Here is a 16678-nt window from a genome sequence, read left to right as displayed (position 1 = left end):
GTCACAACCTGAGAAGCAAGATGGTTTGTTGACCTGATGAGGGACTGGGACAAGGAACTGGAAGTCCTAGAATAAGTAAGGCAAGTATTTTCTTCTGGGACTTTCTTTCAGAGGCTGTATGATCTCCTATGTTTGATTCTCTGTGTGTCTATAGGCCAGTTTCCTTTGCTTTTCTGTATAAAGGAAAAATGTGACCTCTTCATAGGTGTCAAGTTTACCTGTTTTCAGTTAGAGTTGACAGTAGGAGATAAGCCGTGTTTAGGACTCAAATTCACATTTGGAGGTAAGAACCTCATTTGCCTCAAATGTCCTCCATAAGTACACACAGCTGAGGCTAAGATAATTGGAGATATATCAGCATCACTTGGCTCTATGGTCCCAGCTCCGCAGATGTGAGAGCAGTTCTATGTGTCTGTGGCTCATGGGCTGGACATCCACCTTAAATTGTGTTTAATATAATCAGTCAGAATGATTTTAGAGAAAATGCTGGTTTGTTTGAGAACTTTTTTTAAAAAAATCACTTTATAGGAGACGTCAGCAAGATGGTGGATAGGACTTCCAGCACTCGCCCCCTCATAGAAACACAACAATCTGAATAACTATCTATGCACAAAAATACCTTCACATGAACTAAGAAATCCCGGTGAGCTATTACAGCACCTGGATGGAGAATAGAAATAAGATGCATTGAAGAGATTAGGAAAGATAGCATCACATTACCTATGTCACCTCTCCCTAAGCCCAGTAGAGAATGGAGACAGACAGAGAGAGATACCCTTTGTGTGGGAAAAGAATATTAAAGTGAGCACCTAACTTTGCTGTGGACTCTAGCACCAGACCTGCCCCAGTGAACCCTGGTACCAGGCCAGCCCCCAAGGCCTCAGTTTCTAGTGAATTTAAGATCCAGGCTGTATACTTTCTTCTAGTAGTTTTTGAATCTTACATTTTCACGTCTTATGTTTAAGTTTTTAATCCATTTTGTGTTGATTTTTGTGTATAGTTTGAGATAAAGGTCTAATTTTATTCTTCTGTATGTGAATATCCAGTTTTCCCAACACAGTTTATTGAAGAGGCCGTCCTTTCCCTATTGTATGTTCTTGACATTTTTAATGAAAATCAATTGACCATAAAAAGATGGATTCATTTTTGGGGTCTCTAATCTGTTCAGTTGGTCTATATGTGTGTTTTTTTTTTTTTTTTTTTTTTTTAATGTCAGCACCATGCTATTTGATTAAAGATTTAAATATAAGAAAAAGCCTCTTGAGATTGGTCTGTGCCATAATTTTTAAATATAAATCCAAAAGCACAGACAACAAAAGTAAAAATAAACAAATGAGATTGCCTCAAACTAAAAAGCTTCCGGACAACAAAAGAAGCAATTGACAGAATAAAGACACAACTTACAGAATTTAAGAAGAACTATGTTGTAAATTGTAATCTGATGACAGATTAATAATTAACTATATAAGAAACTCAATCAACTCAATAAAAAAATCGAATTAAAAACTGGAGAAAGAATCTGATTGGATGTTTCTCAAAAGAAGACATACAAATGGCCCACAGGTATATGAAAAAACATTCAATATCACTAATCATAACAGAAATGAAAATAAAAAACCATAATGAGATTTTACCTCATACCTGGTAGAATTACTATTATCAAAAAGATAGACAAAAGCATGTGTGGTCAGAATATAAAAAAATAGAAATCCTTGTACATTGTTGTTAGGAATGTTAATTTTTATAGCTATTATAGAAAATAGTATGGAGGTTTCTAAAAAATGTTAAAAATAGAACTACCATATATATAATCCTGCAATGCCATTATTGTATATATACCAGAAGCGAATAAAATCTGTACATCAAAGAGATATCTGTACTCCTATGTTTACAGTGGCACTATTAAGAATAGCCAAGATATGGAAACAACCTAAGTGTTCATTAACAAGTAGGTAAAGAAAAGTTGATACATATAAATAATGGAATAATATTCAGCCTTAAAAGAAAATGAAATCCTGACATTTGTGACAAGGTGGGTAATTCTAGAGGACATTATGCTAAGTAAAACAAGTCAGGCAAGAAAGGCAAATACCGCATGATCTTACTTACATGTGGGGAAGCATAGAAGCAGAGTGGAATGTTGGTTGTCAGGGTCAAGGGAGTTGAAATGTGGACATTTTGTTTCAAAATTAGTTAAGATTAGTTAGACAGGATGACCAAATTCTACAGATCTAATGTACAATATAGTGACTATAGTTAATAATAGTGTATTAGACACTTGAAATTTACTAAGAGTGGATCTTAAATGTTTTCACCACACACACACACACACACACACACACACACACACACACACACAGACACACACACATACAAACAAAGATAACTATGTGAGGTTATGGATATGTTAGTTTAGCAAGATTATGGTAATCATTTCAAAGTGTATACACATAACAAAACAGTTGTATATCATAGATATTTATAATAGTATTTGTAAATTATACCTCAATAAAGCTGCAAAATAAGCAAGTAAGTTACTTTACAAGGACTCTTGTATTTTTTTCATATATACATCAATTTTTTCTTAGGCCAAATTAATTCAGAGCTTTCATGGTAAACCTTATCACATAATATAAATAAGTCAAAAATGTTTAAATTGAAGATAAGAATTATTCAACAAAACAATATTAAAGAAACTAATGGTGTATGCTAACCTTGCCATTCAGAACCATAAACTGTAATTGCTGTGTGCCTATGCCCCTACCTCCATATATCTTGATAAACTATATCAGACATAGTGCATCCTATACATAGCTGCTTGTCTGGCAAATCTAATACTCCATAATTATTTATTAAGTAAATTGGGATGTTTTGACTCAGGTTGGATCTTATTATTAAATACAAGTTTAAAAGTTTGAATCTTGTAGTCTGTTTCCCCCTATCAAAATTCCATTTATAGTTGATTTTTATAGTTGATGATAGACAAGTGGGGGAAAGGAAAGGTCGCCTTCTAGAATATTAAAAGCTATAAGAGCTAAGTGACAGATTACCTACATGGGAGTAAAAAAATTATGAGATTTCTCAGCAGGGACAGTACAAGACTGAAAAAAGAATGAAGATACATAGTCAATATATTTAGGAAAAATGGCAATCACCCTCTAATAATATGCCCAGCTAAATTATTATTTGAGAGTGAAGGTGAAAGAAAGTTATTTTTCAGACTAGTAAATATTGAAAGAGTATACCATCTCTAGACCTTCACAGAATGTTTAAGGATTATTTTAGTAACAGCATGGGAAAAGAAAACTCAGAGGCAAGGTATATAATAAAGTAATAACACAATCACCCAAAATGATAAAGTATGTTACTTAAAATTAAATGAGCAAAAAAATACAGCATTTTATGCTTAAAAACAGTAAAAATAAAACTTAATAAAATAATGGCTGTATTTTATTGGGTAAAGTTTGCTAAAATGTTTAGGAGAAAGAGATACTTAATATTATTAGATACCTTGTTATAAAAATTTATAAAATTCTGAGTAGCCACTCAGAAAAGACGTAAAATTAAAAGAAGAAAAAGGAGTGGTTTTAGCACAAATGTATCAAAAACTATTTGATGAAACAAGAAGGAAAAGCTGTTGCAAGACTAGAGTAGTTTAGTTGCCAAATTAGCAAAATAGAACTATGAGTTAGTGTTTTAGTCTGTTTTCATATGCCATAAAGAATTGCTTGAGGCCGGGCGTGGTGGCTCAAGCCTGTAATCCCAGCACTTTGGGAGGCCAAGACGGGCGGATCACGAGGTCAGGAGATAGAGACCACGAGGTCAGGAGATCGAGACCATCCTGGCTAACACTGTGAAACCCCGTCTCTACTAAAAAATACAAAAAACTAGCCGGGCGAGATGGCGGGCGCCTGTAGTCCCAGCTACTCGGGAGGCTGAGGCAGGAGAATGGTGTGAACCCGGGAGGCGGAGCTTGAAGTGAGCTGAGATCAGGCCACTGCACTCCAGCCCCGGAGACAGAGTGAGACTCCGCCTCAAAAAAAAAAAGAATTGCTTCAGACTGGGTAATTTATAAAGGAAAGAGGTTTAATTGACTCACAGTTCAGCATGGCTCGGGAGGCCTCAGGAAATTTACAATCACCATGGAAGGCAAAGAGGAAGCAAGGCACCTTCTTCACAAGGAAGCAGGAAGGAGAAGTGCCATGCAAGAGGGCAAGAGCCCCTTATAAAACCATCAGATCTGTGAGAACTCGCTCACTATCATGAGAACAGCATGGGGGAAACTGCCCTCCATGATTCAGTTACCTCCATCTGGTCTCTCCCCTGACACTCATGGGTATTATGGGGATTATCGGATTACAATTCAAGATGAGATTTGGGTGGAGGCACAAAGCCTAACCATATCATATCAGTTAGTTATTAGAACATATACCTAACACATATAAAAAATATTTTTTCTCAAGTATTGTGCAACATTTACAAAAATTGACTACATATTAGTTTGTAAAAAGCGTTTAAATAACTGTCCACATACTCTCATCAGAAAGAAAAGTGAAATCAGGATTTATTGATGAAAGATAATTTTATAACAAACAAAACTGTATGTTTGTGGATAAACTGCACTTCTTAGTAGCTTTTTGTTTACATCTCAATGAAAATTTAAAAGTATTTAGAAATGAACTTAAAGGTAATTGCTATATGCCAAAATGTATGAATTTCAGCAAAGAAAGGACACAAAAGAGTGAAGATATATGTTACATATGCAGTTTAAGAAGTTGGGGAAAAGCAATAGAATAAGCCTAAGGAAAGTGGCTTAAAGGAAACAATAAAAGTGAGAGTAGAGATTAGCAAAACAAAAAACAGAAATACAGAGTTAAACAATAACAAAAACTGTTCTATAAAAGCAGTCTATAAAAAGGAAGACTAAACAAAAAATACTAAGCCATTAAAAAGACTAATTGAGGTATAAAAATATGAAGCACAAAGAAGAGGTATATAATTACAGATATAGTAAGGGTTAAAAAATAATGAGAATACTATGAATATTTGAAGACCTAGGTAAAATTGATATTTTGTAGAAAAATATTACAAAAATTGATTCAAGAATACATGAAATGTCAATAAATCAGCAAACATTGAAGAAATGAATTATTAATCAAAATCCCTCTGCTCAAGCCTATTATCTATCTGTCCTTCCTAGCTATCTTAATACCAAACTGTGCTACAAAATATTTTCTACCACTCATTCTAAGAACAAATAATCCTGATCTTACATAAAACTTTTTTTTCTTTTTTTTCATAAAATATTTTAAAAATAGAGAAGGTAGACAAATATAATCTTCATATAAAATAAGATAACCATAGACGAGAAAAAAATACTATAGACTAAATTCTCCTATGATTTCTGTAGAAAGTATTTTGACAAATGAATTCAGCAGTTTTCAAAGGAAATATACTACACAGATCATATTATGTAGGTGTTTATCTTAGCAATTTATGGATAGGTTATAAAGATGTTACATTAATAGGTTGAAGAATATTAGGAAATAAACATCTTGATGGATGCAGAAAACACATTTGATAAAGTTTATCATACAGGATAAAAACCTTTAGCAAACTTGCATTTAGAAAAACGGAACTAGAGGAGGAGCAGGCAGGGACCGAGCGGGTGCCTCAGTGCCCTAACCCTCCCGTCGCCTGGCCTCTCAGTCCTCTACCAATAGCTAGACTGGAACTATGTGATCCCGGAAGTGCCCGGGCCTTTGCTGTGTGGGATAAACAGTAATGGCGGAGGCTGCAGCTCCCAGACCAACAGTCAACATCAGGAGCAGGAGTGGCAGCGGCGGTGGCGGCAGCGGCCTCCCCTACCAGGATCCTCACAGTCCCTTCTGTCCCCGGTGGTCGGGCGAGGGGGCGGCAGCAGCGGCGGCAGCTGTACTAAACAGGTCACCTGCAGGTATTTTATGCGTGGGGTTTGTAAGGAAGGGGATAACTGTTGCTACTTGTATGACCTCTCTGACAGTCCATATAATATAGTGTGCAAGTATTTTCAGCGAGGGTACTGTATTTATGGAGACTGCTACAGATATGAACATAGCAAGTCATTGAAACAGAAAGAAGCAACTGCTACAGAGCTAACTACAAAGTCATCCCTTGCTGCTTCCTCAAGTCTCTCATGGATAGTTGCACCACTTGTTGAAATGAATACAGGTGAAGCTGAGTCAAGAAATTCAAACATTGCAACTGTAAGAGCAGATTCAGAGGACTGGGTAAATGCTATTGAGTTTGTTCCTGGGCAGCTCTACTATGGCTGCACTGTGCCTTCCTGCACTGAAGCACCCCTGCAGGGCTCAGTGACCAAGGAAGAATCAGAGAAAGAGCAAACTGCCGTGGAAACAAAGAAGCAACTGTGGCCCTATGCTGCAGTGGGAGAGTGCCGATATCGGGAGAACTGTGTGTATGTCCACGGAGATTCATGTGACACGTGTGGGCTGCAGGTCCTGCATCCGATGGATGCTGGCCAGAGACCACAGCATATCAAATCGTGCACTGAGGCCCATGAGAAGGACATGGAGCTCTCATTTGCTGTGCAGCGCAGCAAGGAAATCGTGTGTGGGATCTGCATGGAGGTGATTTAAAAGTCAACCCCTGAGAGCACCGCTTTGGGATCCTCTCCAACTGCAGCCACACCTTCTGTCTCAGGTGCATTCGCAAGTGGAGGAGTGCTAAGCAATTTGAGAGCAGGATCATAAAGTCCTGCCCAGAATGCCGGATCATATCTAACTTTGTCATTCCAAGTGAGTACTGGGTGGAGGAGGAAGAAGAGAAGCAGAAACTCATTGTGAAATACAAAGAGGCAATGAGCAACAAGGGGTGCAGGTATTTTGATGAAAGACATGGAGCTGCCCATTTGGAGGGAACTATTTTTACAAGCATGTGTACCCTGATGGCCATAGAGAGGAGCCACAGAGACAGAAAGTGGGAACATCAAGCAGATACCCGGCCCAATGAAGGAACCACTTCTGGGAACTCATTGAGGAAAGAAAGAACAGCAGCCCCTTTGACAACGATGAAGAAGAGCTTGTCACCTTTGAGCTGGTCGAGTTGTTGCTTATGCTTTTGGCTACAAGTGGGGATGATGAACTAAGACTCTGAAGATGAGTGGGACTTGTTTCATGAGGAGTTGGAAGATTTTTATGACTTGGATCTATAACAACCTTGCATGGCTGTGAACTGGTCAGCTGACCCCAGACAGCAGCTGTGCACTGTGGTGGTGTGGCAGTGCCTGTGTTCTCTCCTAGGCAGGCCTATCGACTCCAGGTGCTGGCATAAGAATTTTTACCTAGGGCCTGCCTTTTAAACCCCTCACCTTTCCCCGAGGAGTGTGTTGTTTTGCCTGTTGAAAAAAGTTGGAAAAATAAATCTTAAAGTCAGTTTTCTGAAAAAATAAAAAAAAAAAAGAAAAAGAAAAAAAAAAAGAAAAGAAAAAGGGAACTTGAAAAATAAAAAAAAAAAAAAACAGAACAAAAAATAAATAAAAAAGAAAAATAGAACTTGGCAAACAATACCAATCAAAAAAAAAATCACAATCAATTATTAAATTTTAGAGGTTTCCTTAGAGTCAGGAAGATGATGAGATTGTGCTTACGGTTAAAAACTACAAAGTCCTTACTAGAGCCAAGAAAAGGTATGAGAGGTAAGAATTGGAAAGAAAACAATAACAATATGCCTATTTGAAGACATGCTTATCTATGTAGAACTTAAAAGAGCATCTATGGAGAAATTATTAAAGGGTTTTTTAGGCACCAATAATAATAAAAAAAAGCAAACAGAAAATAAAAATTCCAGTCTCAATGGAACAAAACCAATGTTACCTCTTATTTTTAATTAAAGAGAGGCAGCACTTTGGGAGGCTGAGGCGGGTGGATCATGAGGTCAGGAGATCGAGACTATCCTGGCTAACACGGTGAAACCCCATCTCTACTGAAAATACAAAAAGTTAGCCGGGCGTTGTGGCAGGCGCCTGTAGTCCCAGCTACTCGGGAGGCTGAGGCAGGAGAACTGTGTCAACCCAGGAGGTGAAGCCTGCGGTGAGCGGAGATCACGCCATTGCACTCCAGGCTGGGCGACAAAACGGTGTGAGACTCTGTCCCCCCCCAAAAAAAAGTGGGGGAGCAAAACCATTCTGGAGAAAAATTATAAAACATTGAAAATATATAAAAAAAAAGGATGAGTATGTGTATGTATATGTAGAGAGAGTATTCATGAATTAAATTACAATAACAGAGTGATGTTGATACTTCCTCAAAATTATCTACAAATTCAATTCAATCCCAATTAAAATTCCAACAGAGGCTGGGCGCTGTGGCTCACACCTGTAATCCCAGCACTTTGGGAAGCCGAGGCGGGTGGATCATGAGGTCAGGAGATCGAGACCATCTTGGCCAACATGGTGAAACCCCATCTCTACTAAAATACAAAAAATTAGCTGGGCGTGGTGGTGTCTACCTGTAATCCCAGCTACTTGGGAGGCTGAAGCAGGGGAATTGCTTGAACCTGGGAGGTAGAGGTTGCAGTGAGCTGAGATCACGCCACTGTACTTCAGTCTGGTGACAGAGCAAGACTCTGTCTCAAAAAAAAAAAAAAAAGAAAAAGAAAGAAAGAAAATCCAACAGGAATTTTTAAGGAAGCTGACATCTAACTTTATATGAAAGAGTGAAGAAAGAACCAAGAAGAGTCAATGCAATTTTGAATAATGAGGTGGAAGGAATTGCTCTACTAGAGGCCAAGAATTAGCTTAAAGCTGCAATGATTAAGATAATGTATTCTCAATGCAGGAAAAGACAAATACACCATTGGGAACGGTATGGAATGTTATGAATATATGTAAATCAAGCAGCACTTTTATCTGTGTACGACTGTATTGTTTCATAAATAATGCTAGAACAACTTATTCAAATGGAAGAAAAATTACTCTGGTTCATATTACACAGAAAAAATAATTGTAGGAACAGTAAAGACTTAAATGTTGATATGGTTTGGCTGTGTCCCCACCCGAATCTCAGCTTGAATTGTAATTCCTAAAATTCTCATGTGTCATGGGAGGGACCCGGAGGGAGGTAATTGAATCATAGGGGTGGGTCTTTCCCATATTGTTCTCGTGATAGTAAGTAAGTCTCACAAGATCTGATGGTTTTATAAAGGAGAGTTCCCCTGCACACGCTCTCTTGCCTGTCACCATGTAAAGCTTTGCTCCTCCTTCACCTTCTGCCATGATTGTGAGGCCTCCCCAGCCAAGTGGAACTGAGTCCATTAAACCTCTTTTTCTTCATAAACTACCCAGTCTTGGGTATGTCTTTATTAGCAGCATGAGAACGGATTAATACAAATGTGAAAATAGAACATTAACCTTTAAAGGGGTGTGACTAATTTTTAAAAATAAGAAAGGAACATATTCTTAAGGAGAAGATGGCTATAAAATTAATAACTAGGGGGTAGTGAATAAAATTTAAAACTGTGGGGGAGGGCAAAGCAAAATGGCAGAATAGAAGCCTACACCATTTATCTACCAACTGGAACATCACATTTTAACAACTATCTGCACACAGACGCTATCACTAGAGTCAAAAATCAAGTGAGCAACCACAACATCTTGCTTTAACTTCATATCCTTAAAAGAGGCATTGAGAAGGGCAGGAGAGTCAGTTCTGAATTACTGATGTCACCCCTCCCCCATACCCTGGCAGCAACTGTGCAGCACAGAAAGAGAATCTGCATTTTGCGGAGGCAGAGCCCAGCCTCTGGGGGTCTTTATATTGAGCTCAGTGCTTCCCTGTCACAGAGGAGAATAATGCCATGCTGGACTCAGTCAGCACCCACACATGGAGGGAGAATTAAGACGAGCTGTAGTCGGAGAGGAATTTTTAGTCCCAGCATTCAGAACTTGATTTCTTGGCAAGCCTTCCCACTATGGGCTAAAGAGCTCTGGGGTCCAAAGTAAACTTGAAAGGCAGTGTAGGACACAAACCTGCAATTTCTAGGCAACTCCTAGTGTTGGGCTGGGCTCAGAGCCAGTTGACTAGGGTGGCATGTGGCCTAGGAAGTTACCAGCTGGGAGCAGCTAAGGGAGTGCTTGTGCCATCCCTCCCACAACCCAACGCAGTATAGCACACAGAAATGAAAGTGACTCCTTCCCATTGCTTAAAAAGAGGAGAGAAAAGAGTAAAGAGGACTTTGTCTTACATCTTGGTATCAGCAGAGCCACAGTTGGATAGGGCACCAGGCAGAGTGGTGAGGACCTAGCTTCCAGACTACACTTCTGTATACATGCTGGCCCACTGCCTTGAAGGGAAGGAACCAGTTCTAACAGGAGTCATCACCTGCTGACTGAAGAGCTCATTGGCCCTGAAAAACCAGCAGCAATTCCCAGGGAGTACACTGTGGGCCTTGGGCTCTTACATCTGCTGGGTATAGGGTGACCCAGCACAATCCCAGTTGTGCTGTGTATGGTGAAGGACTCTTTCTGTTGGAGAAAAGTGGAAGGAAAACTAAAGGGGACTTTTTCTTGCTTGACCACAGTAGGGTAGAGAAATTAGCAGGCTTTTGCAGTCCCTGAGTCCAGGCCCAGTCTCTTAGATAGGATTTCCAGACCTTCCCTGGGCCAAAGAGCAGCGCAGTGCCCTGAAGGGTCAGTCCCAGGTTTGCAGCATTCACCATGAGCTGATGGAAGAGTCCGTGGGCTTTAAGTGAACATCGGTGGTGGTCTGGAAGAATTCACTGTGGACTGGAGGTGGTGGGGGCCACAGGAAGAGGCTTTTCTGCTCCTCTGCCTATGGAAAGTGGAGGGAAGAGCAGAAAGGACTTTGTATTGTGGTTTGAGTGGCAGGTTAGCCACACTAGAATAGAACATCGAGTAAATTGTTCATGTTTTTTACTCCAGTCTCTGGCTCCCAGACACTATCTCTGGATACTCCCAGGATCTGGGGGAGCTTGCCGCCCTGAAGGGAAGGGCCTTGGACAAGGTTTAGTGTTGTGCTGGCTTCAGGTCTGACCTAGCTCAGTCCCAGTCGTGGCAGCCTCAGGGGTGCTTGCATCACCACATCCCCAGTTCCAGGTGCCTCAGCACACAGAGAGAGAGACTCTGTTTGTTTGGGAAAAAGTAAGATAAAATAACAAGTGTCACTGTCTGGTAATCCAAAGAATTCTTCTGGATCTTATCCAGGACCATCAAGGTGGTATCTCTATGAGTCTAGAAAACAATTGAATTCATGAAGAGTGAGAGTAGGGGGATGACTAGCAGAGGCAGGGAAGGAGAGTACAGGGGAAGTGGGGGAGGTGTGGGTGGTTAATAAGTACAAAAATAGAATAGTTAGAAAGAATAAATAAGACCTAGTATTTGATAGCACAAAGATGTGACTATATTTAATAATAATTTAATTCTACATTTTAAAATAACTAAACAAGTACAATGAGATTGTTTTTAACACAAGGAAAAATGTTTGAGGGGATGAATACCCAATTTTCCAGGTTGTGATTATTATGCATTGCATGTTTATACCAAAATATCTCATCTACCCCATAAACATATGCACCTACTATGTACCCACAAAGATTAAAAATTCAAAACAGTAAAAAATTTAAAATTGCACAAAATCAAAAGTAAAAATACATACCACAGACTAGAAGACATTTTTAGTGTCTATAATTGACACTATTAATAAAATTTTCCCTCAAAAACAAAATCATCACAAATCACCTAGCAAAAGAAAACTTAGAAGAATAATAGATATATTGATATAAATGCAAAGTGTTTTAGAGGAATTTCCAAATTGTTAATATCTATTTCTGGTAGGCGAAATAAAGGCCCCCTGCAAAGCTATTTGCATCTAATTCCTGGAACCTGTAACTGCTATCTTACATGGTAGAAGGTACTCTATAAAAGTAAGTAATGAAATGGGAAGATGATCTGAGATCATCTGAGTGGGTACAATGTAATCACTAGGCCCCCATATAAGAGGGATGCAGAGGATAAGAAAGTAGTTGGGTTTGTGATGATGAAAGCTAGAGGTTGGAGGAATGTGAAGAAGGGGTTGTGAGCCAAGGGATGCAGGCAAACTCTAGAAGCTGAAAAGGCAAAGTTGTCCTGGTTTCCAGAAGGAATGCAGCCTAGCTAACCCATTTTAGACTTTTGAGCTCTATAAGTTTGAGGAAACAAAGTTGTATTATTGTTTTAAGACACTAAGTTCATGGTAACTTATTATAATAGTTAGAGAAACTAATGTAGTAATTCTCCCTCTATAGTAATCAGGGAAATCAAAATTAAAATCAACAAACTATTATACACACACACACACACACACACACACACATATATATATATATATATATATTAGTTGCACAAGTAATTACAAATCTGGGAATAGCATGTGTAGTTGAAGATGTAGACAAATGAGAATTTCTGTACATTCTGATGAACTCTAAGTATACATAGAGTCTAAAATTGGTATGGCCATTTTGAAGAGAAAACACCCCAAATAACCTAAATATTATTTTAGTAAAATAAACAGAGAAATTCACACAAGTGCAGAAGGAGGTGTGATAAAAGCATTCATTGTAGAGTCATTTGTAAGAAAAATTGAGAACAATCAGAATGCTTATCAATAGTAGATGAAATAAAGAGCAACATGTTTGTAAAATGGGAAATGATAGCCATTCATACAAATGAACTAGAGCTACACTTACCAACAAGATAAAATGAGTTGCAAGAAAGTTTCAACATGCTTCTATTTAGATTATTATTTGTATTACCATATAAGCCCTGTATATTTCCTGTAGATACATGAACATTCAGTAAACAAATAAAATATTCATGAAAATAATAAATGAGAGAACTATGATAGTAGCTACTTCAGAGAAAGAGAGAAATGGATCAGAGTAATACACAGAGGGTTCACCTCTGTGTTTTATATCTTAAAAATAAGCTGAAGCACAGATACTGAAATCTTAAAATTTAATAAAACTGGATATTTAATAAACATACGTGTGCTATGTTATTCTCTACTATTGTATACATATTTAAATTGTTTTATAATTTGAAAACAAAGCAAAACAAAATTTTTTTCAGTAAACCCAAAATTCAATAGTTTTCTGTAAAAAATATATGTTCCTAGGACACCAATCTTTAAACATGACAAAGGAGAGGATTTTTTCATTGTCTTAAAAATAGCATAATGTCCTTGCCGAAATCATAATGAAACTTCCACATCCTAAGATTTTTGAGTCAAGAACTTTGTATGAGTGGTATAAGATATTGGAGCTGATTTGCAAATAATGCAAGATATGGGTGAAAAATGCTTCAGATTGTTAACTCAAGGCCAGCATTGTGGGTCTGACTTTGCCAGACCAAATTGTTTGACACTAGTTAAATCTCAAACAATTCTCTCTAGTGCTAAGGTTCAATGACCCGAGGCTCCTTTCTAAGATGCAAGAGAGATCATAGGAAAGGTATGATGTATCTGTCAAAAGAAATAGAAACAACTATTTTTAGAAACATGTGATTTGTAGCTATTCCACTAGATTTGTCCAGAAATGTATTTCTGCTTCCTTCTAGTGATGTAGCACTTAGAATTTATTTTTTGAAGTATTTGGAAATAATTTTAGAGCCTCTCTAGTACTAAGATTCAGGCAAAAATAATAAAATAGGGAAAATCCTTTTATTTTGTAGTGAATATTTTGTTAGCAGATTAAAAATTTACTAAAATATCCTGTGTTACTGGAAGAGAAACTGTTTGACTTGAGGTTCAATTTAAGGATTTTTCCTTATAATGGAGCTATGTCAATTTAGAAAATGATGTTGCTATTTAAAATGCCATTCCATAACCGTCTTTAATTAAAGTGTCAATATACCATCAATCTGCTCCCATTAATACAATTTTAACCGTTAGAATCTAAGCTGTATGATATACAGTTTTTTGTTTGTTTATTTTTTTTTTCAGAAAGTGTACACAGACTCCTTAGAGATTTGAGGAAGGAGCTTAAAATTCAGTGCTTTAGAAGTGGTAGCTTTGACAGAAGCTAAGGAAAAACAAAAACAAAGGAGAAAGACTGAGAGGCAGAGAACAGACAGGAGCCGACAAAAAGAGAGAAATAAGCAGAAAGCTGAGGATCAGCTGTTAGATGTGAATGTCAAGAATTTGTGTTAATGAAATGATAACCCTAAGTAATTAAATGCTTCTGGTTTAGGTCCTGGTGGGGGTTGGGGCATATCTTACTGAGCCCATAAAAATCCATTCTGTGTCTGGGAGGTGATTGTATTTCCTATATTCACTTCAGTCTAATTTCCTGTGAATTTCAGATCGTTTTTTATTTCCACTTATAACACTGTTCACATTATTGATTTGGCAGATTCAAATGATGAATGCCAAGAGAAACAGAACAAGATGGAAAAGACAGGAGTAGCTCAAAAATTTCAATGATACACATTTCAAAAGGTACATTTTGTGATGCAAGAATGAGAAAGCCAACTAAATGGCTGTGGGGAGAAGGGCGTTGTGTATAGTAAGGACACAACTGGCAATTTCATAATCATCTAATAACAAGAAACAAATTAAGTTTTACCTCAGAAGCACTAGAACTAACCAAAAACTGAAAATCTGGAAAGAAGGATACTTTCTTCACGCTTCAGGAGTTTCAAGGTTTCTTTCATTTTTGCTTGTCTCTATTTGTGTGATTTATTTTCTTCTCCTTGACCACCTTTGTCTGCTTTCTCATTCTACTCATGAAACAGTAAGCTTGACATGATCTAGTTCAGATCAGAGACTGGTGGATCTTTTCTATGTCTCTTCCGTAAATGATAAAAGACATATATATATATATTTTACAGCTCAGTTCATCTTTTTGAGCCTAGATGAACCAGATACCATCATTATCAATGTCATCATCATCATCATAATCACTACCAACATTGAGTGCTTACTACCTGCCATGCACTATTCTAAACGTTTTATGTGTATTGACTCATTTAAGGTTTATAGTTCTTTGTGCTAGGCATTAAGTTATTCCTTCTGTTTTTTAGACATGAAAACTAGTTTAGTTTAGGGCATGGTTTAGTGAGTTGTAGAAATTCACAACTGGGGCTGGCAGCGGTGGCTCACATCTGTAATCCCACACTTTGGAAGACTGAGGTGGGCAGATCACTTAAGGTCAGGTGTGAGCAGAGATCACATCCCACTGCACTTCAGCTTGGGTAACAGAGCGAGACTCTGTCTCAAAATAATTAATTAATTAATTAATTTAATTAAATAAAAAATTCATAACTGAATATGAATTCTTTTTGCTGAAATTTCTTTTCTTTAAGAATGCTGAATATAGACACCTTTTTTAGGGTTTCTGCTGAAAGGTTCACTGTTAGCCCGATGGTGTTACCTTTGTAGATGATCTGCTGCTTCTTTCTAGCTGCCTTTAACATTTTTTAATTTCATTTCAACCTTGGAGAATCTGACGACTTACAACTTCAGCAAAGTTTCAGGATACAAAGTCAATGTACAAAAATCAGTAGCATTCCTGTACACCAATGAGTTCCAAGCTGAGAGCCAAATCAGTAATGCAATCCCATTTAAAATAAGTCACAGAAAGATGAAATATCTAGGAATACAGCTTACCAGAGAGGGGAAAGTTCTCTATAGCAAATTACAAAACACTGCTCACAGAAATCAGAGATGACACGAATGAAAAAATCATTTTATGTTCATGAATTGGAAGAAACAATATTGTTAAAATGGTCGTACTGTCCAAAGCAATTTGTAGATCCAATGCTGTTCCTATCACACTGCCAATGACATTCTTCACAGAATTAGGAAAAAAACTATTTAAAAATCATATGGAGCCAAAAAGAGCCCAAATAGCCAAGGCAATCCTAAGCGAAAAGAACAAAGCTGGAGGTATCACGTTCCTGACTTCAAATTGTATTACAAGGCTACAGTAACCAAAACAGCATGGTACTGGTACACAGACAGACATATAGAAAAATAGAAAAGAATAAAGAGTCCAGAAATAAAGCCACACACCTACCAACATCTGATCTTTGATGAAGTCAACAAAAACAAGCAATGGGGAAAAAATTTCCTATTCAATATATGGTGCTAGGATAAATGGCTAGCAATGTGTGGAAGATTGAAACTGGACCTCTTCCTTACACCATATACAAAAATCAATTCAAGGTGGATATAAGACTTAAATATAAAATCTTAAACTATAAAAACCCTTTAAGATAACCTAGGAAATACCATTCTGGGCATAGGCCCTGGCAAAGATTTCATGATGAAGATTCCAAAAGCAATTTCAACAAAACAAAAAATTGATAAACGGGACTAACAAATTCTGCACTGTAAAAGAAACCATTAACAGAGTAAACAGACACCCTACAGTATGGGAGTAAATATTTGCAAATGAATGCATCCAACAAAGGTCTAATATCCAGGAACTATAAGGAACTTAAACAAATTAATAAGTGAAAAACAATTCCATGAAAAAGTGGGCAAAGGACAAGAACAGTTTTCAAAAGAAGACATATACATGGCCAAATGCTTTACATCACTAATTATTAAAGAAATGGAAATCAAAATCCCAGTGAGATACCATCTCACACCAGTCAGAATGGCTATTATTAAAAAAGTCAAAA

The 16678-nt window shown here is 37.5% G+C and overlaps 1 pseudogene; it reads left to right on the top strand.

Moving 5' to 3' along the window:
- The first annotated feature begins 5784 nt into the window (after positions 1-5784).
- On the top strand, positions 5785-7213 carry LOC111537994 (annotated as a pseudogene).
- Positions 7214-16678: the final 9465 nt, after the last annotated feature.

This window comes from Piliocolobus tephrosceles, chromosome 10 (assembly GCF_002776525.5).
Source record: "Piliocolobus tephrosceles isolate RC106 chromosome 10, ASM277652v3, whole genome shotgun sequence".
NCBI classification, from domain to species: domain Eukaryota; kingdom Metazoa; phylum Chordata; class Mammalia; order Primates; family Cercopithecidae; genus Piliocolobus; species Piliocolobus tephrosceles.
This window is presented reverse-complemented; position numbering and strand designations above follow the sequence as displayed.